Genomic DNA, 22,881 nt, shown 5'->3' with positions numbered 1-22,881 from the left:
AATGCACATACAAATGATGTACACCTGCAGGAACAAGTGTGTGTTTGCTTGTGTAGGTGCCGATTATGTACAATCATGTCTTAATCTCTTATGCGTTTGCCGCACATGTTTATAGTGGATAACTCATGCTGAAAGATGTGAAAATCTGATTCCTGTAAAACATAATTATGTAATGATGCTGTGTTTGTGTAAAACTTAAATAAAAGCCAACCAAAAAAAACCATGTAAGAGAGAATAATGTGTCATCCGGTGAAAGTGATGCTCTTCTACGTTACTGTGAGTGATCCAGGTTTAAGGGGCTTATGCTGCACACAGTAAGAGTTGGAGACATGTGACTTCAGCCACTTATTGCTCTTATTACTTGTTCAGTATAGCAGTGAACCAACAACCACCCATATCTAAACAACAACAACAAAAATTATACTTTTGACTAACTGCAAAAAATGGCATGAAATAGGTGCCTTCAGGTTTAGTTATACTAAATATATATACTAACTATATTACTCAGGTAAGATTAGTGGGAAGAATTGTTCCATTGTTAAAATAAATCAATGTTGGCTGGGAGCAGGAGGTAAGACATCATCTTTGGTGTACCATGTCAGCCAAATTTCCCAAAAATTCAATGACCACCTAAGAGCTTGACACCACGAGAATTTTTTAATATATCAGAACAGACCGAAATCAGCTCATTGCAAAGTAACCACCACACTCAGTGGTTTCGCTTGTACATTTTCCAGATAGCTTGTGCATAGAGTTAGACTTTGGTTAACTTGGACACGCATGTATTCCATTGACATCTGCCAATTAAAAAAAAACATTGAGAACCGTTATAGAGAACAACCAAACATCCATGAGTGCATCTCAGCTGTTCAGTCAAAAATACTTTTTGACATAAAAAAGTAAGGATTAAAAGAAATAACATTGCATCCCACAAACTAATTAAATACAAACGTAAAAAAATAAATAAGTGGACTTTAAGCTCTAAATGACACCAGTGTTCTCTTTTACGACACAGAAGGGCTAAGTTATGATTGGATCACAGAATAAAGGCCCTTCTCATTGCGACCGAGGACAAGTATGTGGTCAAAACCCGAGTCTCCATGCTTCCAAAGGCCAACAGGGAAGCCAGGCAAAGGCCTGTGTCCATGTCAGCATTTGTTTTTGATTTTTGGCCAAATGTAAACGAGTCCATTGTACGAGTAGAACATGGAGAGAGTGGAGCATCCATGAAAATAAGCCTCACACAGAAAAGCCCTGTAGTTAGACGGGCCACAGAACAGGCTGTTGGGCTCTGAACCACACCACAGCAGGGCGCGCTGTGTGTGTGTGTGTGTGTGTGTGTGTGTGTATACATTTGCACTGCTAAATTTCATGAGGGGTCTTTGATTAGCCTACATCATGGCGAGAGTGGAGAGGGGGAGACAAGAAGTGTGGAAAATCTACCATTAGCATTATAATATGCAAAAAACATTCTGGTTCTTAAGCATGTTTAATTTCATGAATTTGCTAAAAAATGAAAGCTGTATTCATATGTTTTGGCCTATAGGGGCAGTACAACCCCATCGCCAGGTCACAAATGACATATGAAATTGTAATAGCTAACATGAAAGCAAAAGGCTATTCATACAATAAGCAGACACAGTAATTGTCAACAATAATTTAGAGTCTTCTTTCTGTTGATCGGGGAATTCAAGTCCAGTCAATGTCCTTTCTGATTCCGCATTGTTTATTTTTTCTTCTTATTCCTGTCGTTTTGGTCTCCACTATCTCCACCAAAAGTATGGTTCTGTAATGTGGGTGTATTCGAGCTTGGTTGCTGAAACAAGGCTGAGACTGAAGCATACATTAGATGTGCCATCAAACCAAAAATAAATGTAGCCAAAGAAGCCAAACACTTCCATAAAACTGAAGAGTTGTCCTGTGAGATAAGTTAATGAGAGGCAATTTAATTGCTAGTGACTCCTTACACATTACACATGATGCTTTGTCAAATTGTATTTAAAAATGCGAAAACAGTTCATTAATAAGCCTAGATTTATCTAATGTGTGCTATTAATATTAATAATTAATCTCATGAAAACTGGGGGGCCACTGGCGAGCAGCAAATTAGCAGATTTTCTAATCATTTAGGGGCTTTAGTATTGTTGAGTTAATTTATTTCAAAAGGATGTATACCGTACTGATTTAAACATGGATTTCAATTTCATTATATTAAAACATTTTATAAATATCCCATATGTGTAAATATTTGTGTTTTTTCTCCTGACAACAGGTAATATTACATTACATTACATTACATTGCATTTAGCTGACGCTTTTATCCAAAGCGACTTACAATAAGTGCGTTCATCCAACAAAATACAACTTGAAGAAAACAGAATCATAAAAGTACATCAGGTTTCATAGAGCAAAAACATTTCAAGTGCTACTCAACTGGCTTTAGAAAAGCCAGTCCTTTATTAGTATAAAAGTGCTTCGTTAATAGTTATATCGCTCGAAGTGGAGTCGAAAGAGATGAGTTTTCAGTTTGCGCCGGAAGATGTGCAAGCTATCTGCCGTCCTGATGTCAATGGGGAGCTCATTCCACCATCCTGGAGCCAGGACAGCAAACCCACGTGTTTTCGCCGTTGGGAACTTGGGTCCCCCTCGCAGCGAGTATAAAGCAGCGAGTATAAAGCAGCGAGTAATAGCTTTATAAAGCAATAACTTTTAACAAGTGATGTGAATATGTCCTTGAATGCACCACCAATGACTACATTGTAACAATTGGAAAGTTACACAAACAGGTTTATATTCTCTGTTGATTTTCAAAATGCGCCAAAATAGATAGAAACAAAGTCTGTCTGAAAACTTGGTCGGTAACATCAAGTCCATCTTGTCTATAACGGTTTAGGGGGCTGAAGCCAATCCCAGCTGACATTGGGCAGATGTAGGGTGCAAAGCCCTGGCTGGCAACAATGTAAAGTAAAACCATATATTTATAGTTTTAAACCATGCAAAACCACCACTATGGTTCCACACAGCTGGTGTGGTCTCCGTGGCATACTTTACTGTGTCTATTATATGTAAATGTGGGACTTCTGGTTCAGGTTACAGGGCTATAAATGTCCATGCACTTGTATGTATGTGTGAGAAAGAGAGATGCTACGGAAATGTATCACATCCGGCGGTAATCTCACAGAAGAATGTCCACACAAACAAGTGGTGAGTGAAGGTCATGTCTGCATTTCACATGGACAATACACACACAAACATACACATACACACAAACATATACATGAAAAAAATAAACACTTGCCTTATCTGTAGCTGTCTTTTCATCTCCCAGGATGTTTCTTTATTTATCAGCGGAAGCTAAAGTGATAAACCCACAGCTGTTCTCTTTGCACCTACAGCCACACACACACACACACACACACACACACACACACACACACACACACACACACATACACACACACACACACACACACCATGTATACATCACTTCAGGGGACATTACATTGACTTACATGCATTTCCTGGAGACTTATCCTAACCTTAACCATAACCAACACATGCCTAACCCTAACCCTAATCCTAAACCTAACCAAGTCTTCACCCTAAAATGAATGATTCCCCTTATGGAGACCTCCAATTTGTCCCCATAAGGGAAGCCAGTCTCCACACGTGACTATGTAAACAGATTTAGGTCCCCACAAGTATAGTAATGCTAGACCACACACACACACATCCTTGTGCAACTCAATTGTGGGGCCCGAACTGATTTTACCCAATTGTGGGGTCCACCCTTTCCAACTATACTAGACCTCCGTAAAAAAATCAGGCAATATAGAAAAAAAACTAGAATCACAAAAATCACTTGAAATAAACATAATTCCAAGCTTTTGTCATTATGCTAGTTTTTTACCCACGTAGTGGGGCCCAGTTTCTAGCAGTCAGCACTTATGAGGTCCATTATACACACACACACACACACACATATTTCTAGTTTTCATATCTTGGAAGGGATCAGACACACACATATTTCTAGTTTTCATATCTTGGAAGGGATCAGAGTTACTAGAGACATTATTGAGTTGAATGGACTTTCCTTGTTACCAAAGAAACTGCAGAACAGCATCATGAACATTTACATTCTACTCTGATATTTTTTACACCAACAAATTCACATTGCTGGTAAAATAAGTCATTACTTAGGTGATTAGCCTCATCTTAACATAGAATATAACTAGACAGTAGACATGGCAGTAACATTGAAACACCATGGAGACCAAATCAATAATCCCCTAAAGATCCTTTTCGTTCAACATTGTTTTTTCTTAGAGGCAACAATTAGTAATTCTTGAGAAAAAAGTATAATTCATATAAACTCTCTACAACATTATTTTAATGCTATAAATATTTATTTGTATATTATTGGGGTGTTTCTATATCGTTAAAACAAAATGTACAACTTGACCAATCCCATGACCCAAAAAACAAAACAAACAGGCCTAACAAATCAGTAGACTTTTACCTCCTTTTGAGTTACATTTAACAATGACATATTCTGGTCATTTTGAGGTTCAAATTTGTATAAAGTTTCTCTCCTGTGAAATGTTTCCATGCTTCAATGAGGGATTTTAGACTTTGAAAAACATTTACATGCACAAAAACATATTTTCTACACTACAGGAGAGGGAAAACCCTAAAAGCAAAAAAGGAAATCTTTGAAAACATGGATGATTCTTTCTAGCAGCATAATCGGAATGCAATTGATTTCCCTTTAATTTATATTAGTTGACGATTCAAAAATGAAAATTTGGTTTGGTTTAGGTAAAGCCCCTAGTTTTGGTAGTGGTACTTGAAATCCTTCTTTCAACATTGAACGTATTTTTCCTTGGTTCAATTTTATTTCATTTACATTCGGAGAGAAGAAATTGAAATGTTAATGTAATACTTAACGGCTCCCCAGTCCCTATTTGTTAGGGCTTGAGGTTCGGCAGGGATACAATCCTCACATGCATCTTTCCCTGGAACCTGGTTCTTGATTGTCCATTTCATAACCCAAGTGTTGTTCCACAGCAGCACTTTCTGCTGACGTCCAGCTGCGTTTCACAAACGTTTGTTTCCCTAGGTGGACAAATAATAACATGTCATAGGTTTAAGAAGTTTAAGAGCCAGTTATTATCATACAGTTAAGAATCTTATAAAACATTTAAAAAGTACCCATATTGCAGATCTGAAAGAATGTTAATGGTGATCACTTTATTCCATCACAATCAGACACACCATTTTGTTTGATACTAAGAGTTTGATTATCAACAATGTATCTGTAAGCTCCCATTCATTGTGCAGATACAAACTAGCGTCTGGCATAATTTATAGAATTTATCAAAGTTGCAAAATGGTATTCCAGAAGATGTCCGTGTGGCTCATTTACAGTCCTGCTCCAGTGTAGTTTGTGACATCCAAGGCAAATACTTGAAAATGTCTATGTTGCAGAGTAAATGAATACACTTAATTTATTACAGACAGAATACTTACTTAAATGTACATAATAATACATGTAAACATTGTAAAATGTAAAAGGTCTTATCTTGGTACATAGTGAAAAGGAAAGAATAAACATATTGTGGAGACGGCTCCATATTACTGAATTACCTCGGTAGTAGCACAGTCACTGTTTGATGCTTATGTAGACATAAAGTTCCAAGGAGAGCGTCTCGTCCTCAACTCCCTCCCTGGATTAGTCTGCCCGTTTGTCACCTGGAACTGAGATACAAAAATAATGCACTAAGAAGATAGTAACCATGCATATAATCATTAGTTGCTGAAGTTAGCTAAATGACAAACTATCTGAAACTGGATTTGGATCAAAACAAAGGCATGGCATTATTTAGTCCTGTGGTCTCAATACATTTTACAATATCAAAAAGGGGTTGCAATGGACTGCTTTCAAATTACCCTTTCAAACATGCACAGGCTCAGGAAGTGTAGAATTATACATACAATGACCTACTATTAGATGTGATAAAGGTACTTTAGAAATAATTGTATTCATTTTAGGTCCTAACCAAACGGGAGGGCCCCATAAGGACAAGACTAGAAACAAGTGTGTGTGACAGGTTTCTGTAACTACTCCCATCGAGGCTAACGTAAATGATAACCGTTTTAACCATGCTTATGCTCACAAAGTGTTAACTTACGCCTACAACAACTTGAGTTTAGATTCTAAAAGGTGTTGCACAAATGTTTTTAAATGACTTTAAGTTATAACCAAATGGGAGGGCCCCATAAGGACAAGACTAGAAACCAGTATGTGTGACAGGTTTAAGTAACTACTCCCATCGAGGCTAAGGTAAATGATAACCGTTTTAACCATGCTTATGCTCACAAAGTGTTAACTTACACCTACAACAACTAGAGTTTAGATTCTAAAAGGTGTTGCACAAATGTTTTTAAATGACTTTAAGTTATAACCAAACGGGAGGGCCCCATAAGGACAAGACTAGAAACCAGTATGTGTGACAGGTTTAAGTAACTACTCCCATCGAGTCTAAGGTAAATGATAACCGTTTTAACCATGCTTATGCTCACAAAGTGTTAACTTACACCTACAACAACTAGAGTTTAGATTCTAAAAGGTGTTGCACAAATGTTTTAAAATTACTTTAAGTTATAACCAAACGGGAGGGCCCCATAAGGACAAGACTAGAAACCAGTGTGTGTGACAGGTTTATGTAACTACTCCCATCGAGGCTAAGGTAAATGATAACCGTTTTAGCCATGCTTATGCTCACAAAGTGTTAACTTACACCTACAACAACTAGAGTTTAGATTCTAAAAGGTGTTGCACAAATGTTTTAAAATTACTTTAAGTTATAACCAAACGGGAGGGCCCCATAAGGACAAGACTAGAAACCAGTGTGTATGACAGGTTTAAGTAACAGATCCCATTATAGCTAGTCTAAAAATATGTTCAATTTAGTTTCCTCAGTCAGATCTGCACAAATCACTGAATTAGTAACAGGATTAAAGCTGTATCAGAAAAGCGTTTTTTTAAAAAAGGTCCTCTCTTGAAAAGGACAACATTAACATATTGTGGAGACAGCTCCATATTACTGAATTACCTCAATATCAAAAAGGGGTTGCAATGGACTGCTTTCAAATTACCCTTTCAAACATGCACAGGCTTAGGAAGTGTAGAAATATACGTAGAATGAACCTATAACACAAGAATGCACTAAGAGAAGATCTCAAAAGGTATAGCTATCCAATGATAAACAAATTAATCACGTACTATAATTATTTGGACGGAAACAATAAAATGTGTTGAATCACGTGTTATTGTTGAGTTATATGTGTAAATGTACCTGTTTGCGCAAAGGCCAGTCAGCATCCCCGTAACTGCAGGTTATTTCTTCTTCTGGCGAGTTGTCTCTGCAAATAGGCAGAGATGTGGCATCCAATCAATGACAATAGTTTTCATCTTGCAGTTTGGTGTTTGCCCAGTAACTTGTCTTGAAGAGATGCATCAAGGGGTCAAGACTTAAATAAATAGAGATTGAATGTTAGTAGTATAATTTGCATACTTGGATTGGATACAGTGTTGAAAGTAACATTTAAAAAGAAAAATTATTATTATTATTATAGACTTCAGAAAACACCGTCCAGAACCCTCCCCCCTTCACCTCAATGGAGAGAGAGTGGAGAGGGTCCCCACCTTTAAGTTCCTGGGGGTTCAAATTTCGGAGAGCCTCAGCTACGGTCATGTTGCCGGTTAGAATGTTATGTTTACATATTCACTCACCTGTGTCTGAGACACATTACATTCAAATGTTTATCAACAAAGTTTGATTAAAACATCCAAAGGGTTATGTTTAAATCATCATAACTGTCGTCAAAAAATAAGAAATAATAACCCAATTGGCCCCAGAGATGCTTATTTAATTATATATGATGTATTCTGAATAATAACTGTTTGACTAAAACAGTTATTGGGATAACTTTGTATTATTATATGGGAACATGCTCAACTTCCATGTGGCCCATTTATATGATGCCCAGAGTCTGTAACAGGCATATGGTGTTTCTTTCGTTTTAAACACTCACATTTGACTTTTGTAAGTGGCTTATTTATTGATGAATGAATATTTAGAAAATGTTACCAAATATTACAAAATTATCTTATCTTAAATAATTGCATAGCTTTTTGCTTTTACCTAGCTTTAAATGTTAATACTGCCAGTAAAAAGTAACTTTTTGGAGTTAAGATTCCCATGGGAAGCAATGTTGGGATTATAAATTAAGATATTGTGATTTAATTTGCACTATTTGCTTGTGTTTATTTAAAACATACAACATTGTAAGTACTTACCTTTAAACGGTGTGTTAAAAATGTGATCCTGGCATCCTGTTGAAGACCAAGCCGTCTCTTCCTCACTGAACTCTGTTTTCTTAATTGTCAGCCATCTCACCTGTTAGACAGAAGAATAGCCTTAATTATTAATTACACCCTGATCCTGTTCAGGATATTTCAATGTTAGCAGGTTCACAGTAGTGTCAGTCAGTTCAGTCATTCTGATGTTTAATGATGACCATTGTCACATAACTTATTGAAGCTAATGTTATCCCAACTTAATTGAATAAGAAAGTTAATAGCTAGCTTACTGGCTAAGAAGGTATAATATTATGTATTATTTACACCACTTTTACAAAGAGAAGTGCCACATGAAAGCCATGTGCACTAAAAGCCTGACTTAATGGCGTGCTGTTCACTCTCTCAGTCTTCTAACCTCATCATGTAGCGCTTGACTGTTTAGCTGAAGCTGTGAATATTTTTCAGCCAAACTCAACTCTTCAGCTGTTTGCTGGCTGTTCTGTGCTTTGCTCTCTGTTGTATCCATATCATCACTGTTGCCAGTATTTTTCATTATTTGCTAAATGAGTTTTAGCAATTTCCTTAGATGATACATTGAAATATCCTCTTCTTCATCATTTATTACATTATCCACGGATTCTGTTATTAGTCTTGTTAAAGCTCGCCTTGTAATGACATTTCCACTTGAGACTTTAGCTTCATCACACACCTCTTTGAGCTGATCCAGTTGCAACCTGCTGTGCGCGTCCGGTGCTCCAGCCCTGCTCGCTCCCGTCAGGGGAAAACTCCGTCCGAGTTGGTGTCACACACAGACACGGCGAAACATTAATACCTCAGCAGTGCCTCCAATATTTGTTGCACACGTGGACACAAGAGGGATTTCCAGGCGTGCATACGTTTAAAAAACAAGACGATCTTTACTTCAATTCTTCAATTTACGTAAAAGCAAGACTTTACATCACGTGTCTGCATGCACTCCTCTCATCCCCCGAGCTGCCCCCCCCCCACGTGCCTGTGTAAACTTCACTAATTTAGGCATTGCACATGAATACAGTGCATAAATATCCAAAATCCTATGGAGGAGAAATCACGTTGCTTACTTCCGGGTTTTAGGATGCGTCACTGCATCACTGCTCTGTCCTGTTTCTGAACTCACAGCACAGCTTAGTAAGAGTGGGGGAGGGGAGGGCAATCAGGTGCACGTGCACCATGCTCTGCAAATGCACGGGGAAACGAACCACAGGAATATTGCCGTTGTTAACTCCCTGCATCCTGATGCTATCTTTACTTGTACTCAAGCACAAGATCTGAATAATTCTACTTTTACTCAAGTACAAGATCTGAGTACTTCTACTTTTACTCCAGTACAATATCTGAGTACTTTTACTCAAGTACCAGATAGAGTACTTCTACTTTTACTACAAGATCTGAGTACTTCTACATTTACTCAAGTACAAGATCTGAGTACTTCTACTTTTACTACAGATCTACTTTTACTCAAGTACAATATCTGAGTACTTCTACATTGACTCAAGTACACTATCTGAGTACTTCTACCTTTACTACAAGATCTGAGTACTTCTACATTTACTCAAGTACAATATATGAGTACTTCTACTTTTACTACAAGATCTGAGTACATCTACATTTACTCAAGTACATATCTGAGTACTTTTACTCAAGTACCAGATCTGAGTACTTCTATTTTACTCAAGTACAAGATCTGAGTACTTCTACTTTTAATCAAGTACAAGATCTGAGTACTTCTACTTTTACTTTACTACAAGATCTGAGTACTTCTACTTTTATTTTACTACAAGATCTGAGTACTTATACTTTTACTCAAGTACAAGATCTGAGTACTTCTATATGTACTACAAGATCTGAGTACTTCTACTTTTACTCAAGTACAAGATCTGAGTACTTATACTCAAGTCCAATATCTGAGTACTTCTATATTTACTACAAGATCTGAGTACTTATACTCAAGTACAAGATCTGAGTAGGCTACTTATACTTTTACTAAAGTACAAGATGAATACACTGCATACATATCCAAAATCCTATGGAGGAGAAATCATGTTGCGAGGGAACCAGCAGCTTGTTTCCGGGTTTTAGGACGCGTCACTGCATCACTGCTCTGTCCTGTTTCTCACAGCACGGCTTAGTAAGAGTGGGGGAGGGGAGGGCAATCAGGTGCACGTGCAAACCATGCTCTGCAAATGCACGGGGAAACGAACCACAGGAATATTGCCGTTGTTAACTCCTTGCATCCTGATGCTATCTTTACTTGTACTCAAGTACAAGATCTGAATAATTCTACTTTTACTCAAGTACAAGATCTGAGTACTTCTACTTTTACTCAATTACAAGACCTGAGTACTTCTACTTTTACTAAAGTACCAGACCTGGGTACTTATACTTTTACTCAAGTACAAGATCTGAATAATTATACTTTTACTCAAGTACAAGATCTGAGTACTTCTACTTTTACTCAATTACAAGACCTGAGTACTTCTACTTTTACTAAAGTACCAGACCTGGGTACTTATACTTTTACTCAAGTACACGATCTGAGTACTTATACTTTTACTCCAGTACAATATCTGAGTACTTTTACTCAAGTACCAGATAGAGTACTTCTACTTTTACTACAAGTTCTGAGTACTTCTACATTTACTCAAGTACAATATCTGAGTACTTTTACTTTTACTCAAGTACCAGATAGAGTACTTCTACTTTTACTACAAGATCTGAGTACTTCTACATTTACTCAAGTACAATATCTGAGTACTTCTACTTTTACTACAAGATCTGAGTACTTCTACATTTACTCAAGTACATATCTGAGTACTTTTACTCAAGTACCAGATCTGAGTACTTCTATTTTACTCAAGTACAAGATCTGAGTACTTCTACTTTTACTAAAGTACCAGACCTGAGTACTTCTACTTTTACTTTACTACAAGATCTGAGTACTTGTACTTTTACTCAAGTACAATATCTGAGTACTTATACTCAAGTCCAATATCTGAGTACTTTTACTCAAGTACAAGATCTGAGTACTTCTATATTTACTACAAGATCTGAGTACTTATACTCAAGTACAAGATCTGAGTACTTGTACTTTTACTAAAGTACAAGATGAATACACTGCATACATATCCAAAATCATATGGAGGAGAAATCACGTTGCGAGGGAACCAGCATCTTATTTCCGGGTTTTAGGACGCGTCACTGCATCACTGCTCTGTCCTGTTTCTCACAGCACGGCTTAGTAAGAGTGGGGGAGGAGAGGGCAATCAGGTGCACGTGCACACCATGCTCTGCAAATGCACGGGGAAACGAACCACAGGAATATTGCCGTTGTTAACTCCCTGCATCCTGATGCTATCTTTACTTGTACTCAAGTACAAGATCTGAATAATTCTACTTTTACTCAATTACAAGACCTGAGTACTTCTACTTTTACTAAAGTACCAGACCTGGGTACTTATACTTTTACTCAAGTACAAGATCTGAATAATTCTACTTTTACTCAAGTACAAGATCTGAGTACTTCTACTTTTACTCAATTACAAGAACTGAGTACTTTTACTCAAGTACCAGATAGAGTACTTCTACTTTTACTACAAGATCTGAGTACTTCTACATTTACTCAAGTACAAGATCTGAGTACTTCTACTTTTACTCCAGTACAATATCTGAGTACTTTTACTTTTAGTCAAGTACCAGATAGAGTACTTCTACTTTTACTACAATATCTGAGTATTTCTACATTTACTCAAGTACAATATCTGAGTACTTCTACTTTTACTCCAGTACAATATCTGAGTACTTTTACTTTTACTCAAGTACCAGATAGAGTACTTCTACTTTTACTACAAGATCTGAGTACTTCTACATTTACTCAAGTACATATCTGAGTACTTTTACTCAAGTACCAGATCTGAGTACTTCTATTTTACTCAAGTACAAGATCTGAGTACTTCTACTTTTAATCAAGTACAATATCTGAGTACTTCTACTTTTACTAAAGTACCAGACCTGAGTACTTCTACTTTTACTTTACGACAAGATCTGAGTACTTATACTTTTACTCAAGTACAAGATCTGAGTACTTATACTCAAGTCCAATATCTGAGTACTTTTACTCAAGTACAAGATCTGAGTACTTCTATATTTACTACAAGATCTGAGTACTTATACTCAAGTACAAGATCTGAGTACTTATACTTTTACTAAAGTACAAGATGAATACACTGCAAACATATCCAAAATCATATGGAGGATAAATCACGTTGCGAGGGAACCAGCATCTTATTTCCGGGTTTTAGGTCGCGTCACTGTATCACTGCTCTGTCCTGTTTCTCACAGCACGGCTTAGTAAGAGTGGGGGAGGGGAGGGCAATCAGGTGCACGTGCACACCATGCTCTGCAAATGCACAGCGAAACGAACCACAGGAATATTGCCCTTGTTAACTCCCTGCATCCTGATGCTATCTTTACTTGTACTCAAGTACAAGATCTGAATAATTCTACTTTTACTCAATTACAAGACCTGAGTACTTCTACTTTTACTAAAGTACCAGACCTGGGTACTTATACTTTTACTCAAGTACAAGATCTGAATAATTCTACTTTTACTCAAGTACAAGATCTGAGTACTTTTACTCAAGTACAAGATCTGAGTACTTTTACTCAAGTACCAGATAGATTACTTCTACTTTTACTACAAGATCTGAGTACTTCTACATTTACTCAAGTACAAGATCTGAGTACTTCTACGTTTACTACAAGATCTGAGTACTTCTACTTTTACTCAAGTACAATATCTGAGTACTTCTACATTTACTCAAGTACAATATCTGAGTACTTCTACTTTTACTCAAGTACAATATCTGAGTACTTTTACTAAAGTACCAGATAGAGTACTTCTACTTTTACTACAAGATCTGAGTACTTCTACTTTTACTACAAGATCTGAGTACTTCTACTTTTACTCCAGTACAATATCTGAGTACTTTTACTTTTAGTCAAGTACCAGATAGAGTACTTCTACTTTTACTACAAGATCTGAGTACTTCTACATTTACTCAAGTACAATATCTGAGTACTTTTACTCAAGTACTGCACAGGGAAACGAACCACAGGGATATTGCCGTTGTTAACTCCCTGCATCCTGATGCTATCTTTACTTGTACTCAAGCACAAGATCTGAATAATTCTACTTTTACTCAAGTACAAGATCTGAGTACTTCTACTTTTACTCCAGTACAATATCTGAGTACTTTTACTCAAGTACCAGATAGAGTACTTCTACTTTTACTACAAGATCTGAGTACTTCTACTTTTACTCCAGTACAATATCTGAGTACTTTTACTCAAGTACCAGATAGAGTACTTCTACTTTTACTACAAGATCTGAGTACTTCTACATTGACTCAAGTACACTATCTTAGTACTTCTACTTTTACTACAAGATCTGAGTACTTCTACATTTACTCAAGTACAATATATGAGTACTTCTACTTTTACTACAAGATCTGAGTACATCTACATTTACTCAAGTACATATCTGAGTACTTTTACTCAAGTACCAGATCTGAGTACTTCTATTTTACTCAAGTACAATATCTGAGTACTTCTACTTTTAATCAAGTACAAGATCTGAGTACTTCTACTTTTACTTTACTACAAGATCTGAGTACTTCTACTTTTATTTTACTACAAGATCTGAGTACTTCTACTTTTACTCAAGTACAAGATCTGAGTACTTCTATATGTACTACAAGATCTGAGTACTTCTACTTTTACTCAAGTCCAATATCTGAGTACTTCTATATTTACTACAAGATCTGAGTACTTATACTCAAGTACAAGATCTGAGTAGGCTACTTATACTTTTACTAAAGTACAAGATGAATACACTGCATACATATCCAAAATCCTATGGAGGAGAAATCATGTTGCGAGGGAACCAGCAGCTTGTTTCCGGGTTTTAGGACGCGTCACTGCATCACTGCTCTGTCCTGTTTCTCACAGCACGGCTTAGTAAGAGTGGGGGAGGGGAGGGCAATCAGGTGCACGTGCACACCATGCTCTGCAAATGCACGGGGAAACGAACCACAGGAATATTGCCGTTGTTAACTCCTTGCATCCTGATGCTATCTTTACTTGTACTCAAGTACAAGATCTGAATAATTCTACTTTTACTCAAGTACAAGATCTGAGTACTTCTACTTTTACTCAATTACAAGACCTGAGTACTTCTACTTTTACTAAAGTACCAGACCTGGGTACTTATACTTTTACTCAAGTACAAGATCTGAATAATTCTACTTTTACTCAAGTACAAGATCTGAGTACTTCTACTTTTACTCAATTACAAGACCTGAGTACTTCTACTTTTACTCAAGTACAATATCTGAGTACTTCTACATTTACTCAAGTACAATATCTGAGTACTTCTACTTTTACTCCAGTACAATATCTGAGTACTTTTACTCAAGTACCAGATAGAGTACTTCTACATTTACTCAAGTACAATATCTGAGTACTTCTACTTTTACTCCAGTACAATATCTGAGTACTTTTACTTTTACTCAAGTACCAGATAGAGTACTTCTACATTTACTACAAGATCTGAGTACTTCTACATTTACTCAAGTACATATCTGAGTACTTTTACTCAAGTACTGCACAGGGAAACGAACCACAGGAATATTGCCGTTGTTAACTCCCTGCATCCTGATGCTATCTTTACTTGTACTCAAGTACAAGATCTGAATAATTCTACTTTTACTCAATTACAAGACCTGAGTACTTCTACTTTTAATCAAGTACAAGATCTGAGTACTTCTACTTTTACTAAAGTACCAGACCTGAGTACTTCTACTTTTACTTTACGACAAGATCTGAGTACTTATACTTTTACTCAAGTACAAGATCTGAGTACTTCTACTTTTACTCCAGTACAATATCTGAGTACTTTTACTCAAGTACCAGATAGAGTACTTCTATATTTACTACAAGATCTGAGTACTTATACTCAAGTACAAGATCTGAGTACTTATACTTTTACTAAAGTACAAGATGAATACACTGCATACATATCCAAAATCATATGGAGGAGAAATCACGTTGCGAGGGAACCAGCATCTTATTTCCGGGTTTTAGGACGCATCACTGCATCACTGCTCTGTCCTGTTTCTCACAGCACGGCTTAGTAAGAGTGGGGGAGGGGAGGGCAATCAGGTGCACGTGCACACCATGCTCTGCAAATGCACGGAGAAACGAACCACAGGAATATTGCCGTTGTTAACTCCCTGCATCCTGATGCTATCTTTACTTGTACTCAAGTACAAGATCTGAATAATTCTACTTTTACTCAAGTACAAGATCTGAGTACTTCTACTTTTACTCAATTACAAGACCTGAATACTTCTACTTTTACTAAAGTACCAGACCTGGGTACTTATACTTTTACTCAAGTACAAGATCTGAATAATTCTACTTTTGCTCAAGTACAAGATCTGAGTACTTCTACTTTTACTCAATTACAAGACCTGAGTACTTCTACTTTTACTAAAGTACCAGACCTGGGTACTTATACTTTTACTCAAGTACAAGATCTGAGTACTTCTACTTTTACTCCAGTACAATATCTGAGTACTTTTACTCAAGTACCAGATAGAGTACTTCTACTTTTACTACAAGATCTGAGTACTTCTACATTTACTCAAGTACCAGATAGAGTACTTCTACTTTTACTACAAGATCTGAGTACTTCTACTTTTACTCAAGTACAATATCTGAGTACTTCTACATTTACTCCAGTACAATATCTGAGTACTTTTACTCAAGTACCAGATAGAGTACTTCTACTTTTACTACAAGATCTGAGTACTTCTACATTTACTCAAGTACAAGATCTGAGTACTTCTACTTTTACTCCAGTACAATATCTGAGTACTTTTACTTTTAGTCAAGTACCAGATAGAGTACTTCTACTTTTACTACAAGATCTGAGTACTTCTACATTTACTCAAGTACAATATCTGAGTACTTCTACTTTTACTCCAGTACAATATCTGAGTACTTTTACTTTTACTCAAGTACCAGATCTGAGTACTTCTATTTTACTCAAGTACAAGATCTGAGTACTTCTACTTTTAATCAAGTACAAGATCTGAGTACTTCTACTTTTACTAAAGTACCAGACCTGAGTACTTTTACTTTTACTTTACTACAAGATCTGAGTACTTATACTTTTACTCAAGTACAAGATCTGAGTACTTATACTCAAGTCCAATATCTGAGTACTTTTACTCAAGTACAAGATCTGAGTACTTCTATATTTACTACAAGATCTGAGTACTTATACTCAAGTACAAGATCTGAGTACTTATACTTTTACTAAAGTACAAGATGAATACACTGCACACATATCCAAAATCATATGGAGGAGAAATCAGGTTGTGAGGGAACCAGCATCTTATTTCCGGGTTTTAGGACGCGTCCCTGCATCACTGCTCTGTCCTGTTTCTCACAGCACGGCTTAGTAAGAGTGGGGGAGGGAGGGCAATCAGGTGCACGTGCACACCATGCTCTGCAAATGCACAGGGAAACGAACCACAGGAATATTGCCGTTGTTAACTCCCTGCATCCTGATGCTATCTTTACTTGTACTCAAGTACAAGATCTGAATAATTCTACTTTTACTCAATTACAAGACCTGAGTACTTCTACTTTTACTAAAGTACCAGACCTGGGTACTTATACTTTTACTCAAGTACAAGATCTGAATAATTCTACTTTTACTCAAGTACAAGATCTGAGTACTTCTACTTTTACTCAATTACAAGACCTGAGTACTTCTACTTTTACTAAAGTACCAGACCTGGGTACTTATAATTTTACTCAAGTACAAGATCTGAGTACTTCTACTTTTACTCCAGTACAATATCTGAGTACTTTTACTCAAGTACCAGATAGAGTACTTCTACTTTTACTACAATATCTGAGTACTTCTACATTTACTCAAGTACAAGATCTGAGTACTTCTACTTTTACTACAAGATCTGAGTACTTCTACTTTTACTCAAGTACAATATCTGAGTACTTCTACATTTACTCAAGTACAATATCTGAGTACTTCTACTTTTACTCCAGTACAATATCTGAGTACTTTTACTCAAGTACCAGATAGAGTACTTCTACTTTTACTACAAGATCTGAGTACTTCTACATTTACTCAAGTACAATATCTGAGTACTTCTACTTTTACTCCAGTACAATATCTGAGTACTTTTACTTTTACTCAAGTACCAGATAGAGTACTTCTACATTTACTACAAGATCTGAGTACTTCTACATTTACTCAAGTACATATCTGAGTACTTTTACTCAAGTACTGCACAGGGAAACGAACCACAGGAATATTGCCGTTGTTAACTCCCTGCATCCTGATGCTATCTTTACTTGTACTCAAGCACAAGATCTGAATAATTCTACTTTTACTCAAGTACAAGATCTGAGTACTTCTACTTTTACTCCAGTACAATATCTGAGTACTTTTACTCAAGTACCAGATAGAGTACTTCTACTTTTACTACAAGATCTGAGTACTTCTACTTTTACTCCAGTACAATATCTGAGTACTTTTACTCAAGTACCAGATAGAGTACTTCTACTTTTACTACAAGATCTGAGTACTTCTACATTGACTCAAGTACACTATCTTAGTACTTCTACTTTTACTACAAGATCTGAGTACTTCTACATTTACTCAAGTACAATATATGAGTACTTCTACTTTTACTACAAGATCTGAGTACATCTACATTTACTCAAGTACATATCTGAGTACTTTTACTCAAGTACCAGATCTGAGTACTTCTATTTTACTCAAGTACAATATCTGAGTACTTCTACTTTTAATCAAGTACAAGATCTGAGTACTTCTACTTTTACTTTACTACAAGATCTGAGTACTTCTACTTTTATTTTACTACAAGATCTGAGTACTTCTACTTTTACTCAAGTACAAGATCTGAGTACTTCTATATGTACTACAAGATCTGAGTACTTCTACTTTTACTCAAGTCCAATATCTGAGTACTTCTATATTTACTACAAGATCTGAGTACTTATACTCAAGTACAAGATCTGAGTAGGCTACTTATACTTTTACTAAAGTACAAGATGAATACACTGCATACATATCCAAAATCCTATGGAGGAGAAATCATGTTGCGAGGGAACCAGCAGCTTGTTTCCGGGTTTTAGGACGCGTCACTGCATCACTGCTCTGTCCTGTTTCTCACAGCACGGCTTAGTAAGAGTGGGGGAGGGGAGGGCAATCAGGTGCACGTGCACACCATGCTCTGCAAATGCACGGGGAAACGAACCACAGGAATATTGCCGTTGTTAACTCCTTGCATCCTGATGCTATCTTTACTTGTACTCAAGTACAAGATCTGAATAATTCTACTTTTACTCAAGTACAAGATCTGAGTACTTCTACTTTTACTCAATTACAAGACCTGAGTACTTCTACTTTTACTCAAGTACAAGATCTGAATAATTCTACTTTTACTCAAGTACAAGATCTGAGTACTTCTACTTTTACTCAATTACAAGACCTGAGTACTTCTACTTTTACTACAAGATCTGAGTACTTCTACTTTTACTCAAGTACAATATCTGAGTACTTCTACATTTACTCAAGTACAATATCTGAGTACTTCTACTTTTACTCCAGTACAATATCTGAGTACTTTTACTCAAGTACCAGATAGAGTACTTCTACTTTTACTACAAGATCTGAGTACTTCTACATTTACTCAAGTACAATATCTGAGTACTTCTACTTTTACTCCAGTACAATATCTGAGTACTTTTACTTTTACTCAAGTACCAGATAGAGTACTTCTACATTTACTACAAGATCTGAGTACTTCTACATTTACTCAAGTACATATCTGAGTACTTTTACTCAAGTACTGCACAGGGAAACGAACCACAGGAATATTGCCGTTGTTAACTCCCTGCATCCTGATGCTATCTTTACTTGTACTCAAGTACAAGATCTGAATAATTCTACTTTTACTCAATTACAAGACCTGAGTACTTCTACTTTTAATCAAGTACAAGATCTGAGTACTTCTACTTTTACTAAAGTACCAGACCTGAGTACTTCTACTTTTACTTTACGACAAGATCTGAGTACTTATACTTTTACTCAAGTACAAGATCTGAGTACTTCTACTTTTACTCCGGTACAATATCTGAGTACTTTTACTCAAGTACCAGATAGAGTACTTCTATATTTACTACAAGATCTGAGTACTTATACTCAAGTACAAGATCTGAGTACTTATACTTTTACTAAAGTACAAGATGAATACACTGCATACATATCCAAAATTATATGGAGGAGAAATCACGTTGCGAGGGAACCAGCATCTTATTTCCGGGTTTTAGGACGCGTCACTGCATCACTGCTCTGTCCTGTTTCTCACAGCACGGCTTAGTAAGAGTGGGGGAGGGGAGGGCAATCAGGTGCACGTGCACACCATGCTCTGCAAATGCACGGAGAAACGAACCACAGGAATATTGCCGTTGTTAACTCCCTGCATCCTGATGCTATCTTTACTTGTACTCAAGTACAAGATCTGAATAATTCTACTTTTACTCAAGTACAAGATCTGAGTACTTCTACTTTTACTCAATTACAAGACCTGAATACTTCTACTTTTACTAAAGTACCAGACCTGGGTACTTATACTTTTACTCAAGTACAAGATCTGAATAATTCTACTTTTGCTCAAGTACAAGATCTGAGTACTTCTACTTTTACTCAATTACAAGACCTGAGTACTTCTACTTTTACTAAAGTACCAGACCTGGGTACTTATACTTTTACTCAAGTACAAGATCTGAGTACTTCTACTTTTACTCCAGTACAATATCTGAGTACTTTTACTCAAGTACCAGATAGAGTACTTCTACTTTTACTACAAGATCTGAGTACTTCTACATTTACTCAAGTACCAGATAGAGTACTTCTACTTTTACTACAAGATCTGAGTACTTCTACTTTTACTCAAGTACAATATCTGAGTACTTCTACATTTACTGAAGTACAATATCTGAGTACTTTTACTCAAGTACAAGATCTGTGTACTTCTACATTTACTCAAGTACAAGATCTGAGTACTTCTACATTTACTCAAGTACAAGATCTGTGTACTTCTACATTTACTCAAGTACAATATCTGAGTACTTCTACTTTTACTACAGGATCTCAGTACTTCTACTTTTACTCAAGTACAAGATCTGAGTACTTTTACTCAAGTACAAGATATGTGTACTTCTACATTTACTCAAGTACAAGATCTGAGTACTTCTACTTCTACTCATGTACAAGATCTCAGTACTTCTACTTTTACTCAAGTACAATATCTGAGTAATTCTACTTTTACTCAAGTACAAGTTCTGGGTACTTCTATATTTACTACAAGATCTGAATACTTCTATTTTTACTCAAGTACAAGATCTGAGTACTTTTACTCAAGTACAAGATATGTATACTTCTACATTTACTCAAGTACAAGATCTGAGTACTTCTAATTTTACTACAAGATCTGAGTATGTCTACATTTACTCAAGTACAAGATCTGAGTACTTCTACATTTACTACAAGATCTCAGTACTTCTACTTTTACTCAAGTACAAGTTCTGAGTACTTCTATATTTACTACAAGATCTGAATACTTCTACTTTTACTCAAGTACAAGATCTGAGTACTTTTACTCAAGTACAAGATCTGAGTACTTCTATATTTAATACAAGATCTCAGTACTTCTACTTTTACTCAAGTACAATATCTGAGTACTTATACTCAAGTACAATATCTGAGTAGGCTACTTATACTTTTACTAAAGTACAAGATCTGTGTACTTCTACTTGTACTAATGTACAATATCTGAGTACTTCTACATTTACTACAAGATCTCAGTACTTCTACTTTTACTCAAGTACAATATCTGAGTACTTATACTCAGTACAAGATATGAGTACTTCTACATTTACTCAAGCACAAGATCTGAGTACTTCGACATTTACTATAGCCCTTAGCTGCTATGCTTAACACTTAGCTGCTTTGCTTAGCAATTGCTGCTAAGTAGCTGCTAATATTAGCACCTCTGACTTCACCCACCTCGGACCAAAAGCCTGAATATGGTACATAATGTCTCTTAATTCACCACACTGTAGTACCCCGATTGTAAATTATTAGCACTTAGCTGCTACACTTAGCACTGCTAAGTAGCTGATAATATTAGCAGCTACAAAGGTAGCTAAAGCCTACTGAGCAGTTACAAATATTACTTACTTAATCACAATTAGAAACATATCAAGAAACAACTGCAATAAATGTGGAGGGAAACTTTGTTATAAACCAAATAATTACAATATTAAACCAAAACATATTAAATAACTTACCTGTTGCTCAAAGCAAAGTCCATGTGTTGTCATTCATGTAAGTAATTCAATGCATGGGAAATGGCTGCATGAGATCTCGCAATATCTCGCGGGATTACGCACATCACACGTGATTTGGTTGCCGGCATCTGATTGGCTTAAATGTATATAACTGTAGTTACACCAAATGGCCTCCGGGGGAAACAAATAGTTTACACGCTTTTCTAATTTTTGTGACATTGTGGGCCAAGTGAAAAAAAAGCAAGAGGCATATAAGGGGAAGCTCTAGAGCTCATTTATAGCTTTAATATTTGTGGGGCCCACCATTTTGGGCCCCACAATGCACCTGGGCCCCACAACGTGAGTGTTCTCCCTGTTTACAGGCCTCACAAAGTAATAAGAACAAGTGCACACACACACACACACACACGCACACACACACACACACACACACAATCACACTCATTTTTTTTTTCTGACAACCATATGTTGCACTGGCCAAAAGGTGTCAGATACCAGACCCAGGATACAGCTAGGGGAGCAGTGGTGTGACTTTTTCTCACTTTAAGTGATCAGAATCTTACGTGACATTGTTGATATAATGTGTACTTGAGAGCACACAAACTCATTCTCAGTGCTTTGTGATGGACAAGTCCTGCACGAAAGCTCTCTGCGCTGTACAGGCAGGCTCCTGGCCTGCTGTGGACACATTAATCACAGGTTATAATTACATGTCTCCATCTCTTCACCCATAGTCAAGATGGGAGCTGAAATGGCCACAGCTGCTATCCACTCACACTGCAGCCGGGCCTGCTGCCCAGAGTTCAGGTCCTGATCCTGGATCAGCTTACCACTCAGTCACCACAAACTGGCAGCATAACGCAGAAAACAGCATATGTAAAGCTAATTTACTTCTCTTTTGGCGTTAAAGAGTATTATGTTTATGTATATCACATTTAATTCTCTCATAGGAGGGTATGAAGTGCATGTTTAAGATCCAATGTGTATTATTTAATGGGATCTATTGG

At 36.6% G+C, this 22,881-nt stretch overlaps 1 long non-coding RNA gene across 2 annotated transcripts; it reads right to left on the bottom strand.

Moving 5' to 3' along the window:
* Positions 1-3,638: 3,638 nt before the first annotated feature.
* Positions 3,639-21,927, bottom strand: LOC117549407. Of its 2 annotated transcripts, XR_004569475.1 has the most exons (5): positions 21,875-21,927; positions 9,075-9,208; positions 8,363-8,462; positions 5,647-5,757; positions 3,639-5,115 (listed from the first exon to the last, which is right to left on the bottom strand). It is a non-coding gene; the product is annotated as an uncharacterized LOC117549407 (long non-coding RNA). The 2 variants fall into 2 exon arrangements; XR_004569474.1 differs by lacking the exon at positions 21,875-21,927 and having other exon boundaries at positions 9,075-9,689.
* Between the last annotated feature and the right edge of the window lie 954 nt (positions 21,928-22,881).

The sequence above is a fragment of the Gymnodraco acuticeps genome, unplaced genomic scaffold (assembly GCF_902827175.1).
Source record: "Gymnodraco acuticeps unplaced genomic scaffold, fGymAcu1.1, whole genome shotgun sequence".
NCBI lineage: Eukaryota > Metazoa > Chordata > Actinopteri > Perciformes > Bathydraconidae > Gymnodraco > Gymnodraco acuticeps.
Note: the sequence above shows the minus strand (reverse complement) of the source record. Positions and strands in the feature narration are given on the sequence as shown.